Source organism: Palaemon carinicauda, chromosome 1, assembly GCF_036898095.1.
Source record: "Palaemon carinicauda isolate YSFRI2023 chromosome 1, ASM3689809v2, whole genome shotgun sequence".
NCBI classification, from domain to species: domain Eukaryota; kingdom Metazoa; phylum Arthropoda; class Malacostraca; order Decapoda; family Palaemonidae; genus Palaemon; species Palaemon carinicauda.
Genome location: NC_090725.1, coordinates 226,533,049 through 226,535,548, shown reverse-complemented (window position 1 = coordinate 226,535,548; position 2,500 = coordinate 226,533,049). Strand labels below are relative to the sequence as shown.

At 54.0% G+C, this 2,500-nt stretch overlaps 1 long non-coding RNA gene across 1 annotated transcript in view; it reads right to left on the bottom strand.

Annotated features, from left to right (window-relative positions):
• Positions 1 to 2,500, bottom strand: part of LOC137644099 (uncharacterized) — a 609,282-nt gene that overhangs the window by 409,524 nt on the left and 197,258 nt on the right. The window lies entirely within an intron of this gene.

The following is a 2,500-nucleotide window of genomic DNA, read 5'->3' as shown; positions in this document are numbered from 1 at the left end:
CGCATGGGAGCAGGAATCCAAGGTCGCGGTCTACCAGTACTGACGTCACAGAGGAGGGTGGTGTTGGAGTCTTCGAGGGGAAAGTCTTCCCAATGGAGGGACGTGCAGGATGTCCTACAAGCTTGATACTCTGGATCCTGTCGTTGGGCTTCAGCCAGGGCGTTGTAATCCAATCCCAGTTGAACGGCAGCCAACGTGTTTCTTGACAGGGCATCGGCAATGGGATTCATTTTCCCAGGGACGTATTGAAGGGTGCAATTGTATTCAGCGACGGAGGAGAGATGTCGGCGTTGACGGGCGGACCAGGCGTCAGACTGTCGAGTGAAGGCATGCACCAGAGGCATGTGGTCTGTGCGAATGACGAAGGGCGTACCTTCTAAGAAATGGCGAAAGTGACGGACAGCCAAGTGCACCGCCAGCAATTCTCGATCGAAGGTAGAATAACCCGATTCTGCCTTGGACAGTTCTCTGCTGAAGAAGGCCAATGGGCGGGGCGAGCCGTTGACCACCTCCTCGAGTACTGCACCAATAGTGACGTCGCTGGCATCGGTGGAGAGAAGGAGAGGGGCATGTGGGATAGGAAAAGTGAGAGCTGCAGCAGTTGATAAGGCCTTCTTTGCATTGCAGAAGGCTGCATCTTGAAGGGGACCCCACTTCAGGTCCTTTGGCTTGCCCTTGAGGGAGGCGTAGAGGGGAGCAAGAGTGGCGGCAATGGCTGGCAGAAAACGGTGATAATAGTTGATCATGCCCAAGAATTCCTGCAGAGCTTTGACGGTCGAGGGCGCGGGGAAGTTCTGAGTGGCTGCTACCTTCTCAGGGAGGGGATGGTCTCCTTCAGGAGTGATACGGTGCCCTAAGAACGACACTTCGTTGGCGCCAAAGGTACACTTGTCGTACCGGACTACAAAGCCGTTTTGTTGCAGGCGGTCGAGCACGATGCGCAGGTGACTGAGGTGTTCCTCTTTTGAGGAGGAGAACACAAGTATGTCGCCCACATAACATACACAGAAAGGGAGGTCCCCTATGATGCCATCCATGAGACGTTGAAACGTTGCCCCAGCATTACGAAGGCCAAAACAGGAGTAATTGAAGGTGTATGTACCAAACGGAGTGGTGATGGCGGTCTTGGGGATGTCTTCTAAGTTCATAGGCACCTGATAATACCCCTTCAGGAGGTCGAGCGTAGAGAAAACCTTCGCTTTGTGCAGGTAGGAGGTCATGTCGGCAATGTTAGGGAGGGGGTAGTGATCCGGTTCTGTTTGCATGTTCAGGAGCCGTCTTTCTTCAGAACGATGTGTAAGGGTGACGACCATGGGCTGGAGGCCTTTTGGCAAAAGACCATTTCCTCCATTTCGGCGAACGTCTGTTTGGCGGCTGCCAATCGTTCCGGTGCCAGACGTCTGAATTTTGCGAAGACTGGGGGTCCCGTCGTCTTGATATGGTGATAAATACCGTGCTTGGCAGGAACCGTGGGCGTTTGGTGAAATTCTGGACGGAAAACTTCCGGGTACGACGTGAGGAGGTGGGCGTAGGCATCCGTGGGTGCGCTGATGTGGAGAGCGAGGTTAGAGGGGGCGGGTTGAAGAGGTGTCGACAAGTACGAGTCTGCGTTGACCAATCGTCGGTGGGCGACATCGACCAGAAGGTGGAAATGAGAGAGGAAATCCGCACCGAGGATTGGCATTGTGACGTCAGCAACGAGAAACTTCCAATTGAATTTACCGTTTCCGAACGATAATGTGAAGTTCTCGTAACCGTAGGTGGGTATTGCATATCCATTGGCAGCTACCCAGCGGACGTCGGCAGATGTAGACACACTACGTCGTGCCTTGAAGAGTTTCCTTGGCAAAAGAGAACGACAAGCATCCGTGTCTACCAAAAATCGCACGCCCGTTCCTGCATCCTGTAAAAAGAAAAGATTAGAAACACAGGAGGCCACCGCCACGAGTGATGGCCTACTTACACGTTTTTTGGCCACTGACAATCATTGGCACATTTCTTCGCGGTTGCCCCGAATCTGAAGTGGTAGTAGCAAAACTGCGGCGGATGGGAGGTAGTAAGTGGCTGTAGAAGTCGTTCGTTGGGGCGCGAGCGACTGGTGGATGGTGGGCGGCTTTGTCGCTGCTTCGGCACGTCACGGGGTAGGCGTGTATGTCCTACGGCATTCATGCAAGCTTCGGTTGATGTTGAATAGGCATCCTCTTCGTCAGGGGAGGAGGCGTTGATGGAGGTCTTGAAGTGGCTGTCCATAAGGGCGTCGGCTTTGGTCATCAAGTCCTTTATGGGTAAACTATCGACATCGGGTATGGCAGCGCGTACAGGTTCGGGTAAACGGCGTATCCAAAGGGCACGAAGTAGGTTCACCTCACGAGGAGAGCCGTCTGCGGCAGGTTGAAGGCGAGCGATACTGGTCATTTCCCTGAGGGCAAGCGAAGCCCTTTGGTCCCCCAACCGTTGTTGCGAGAGCTGAAAAAGCTTTGCTATACGGGCGGCTGGCGAC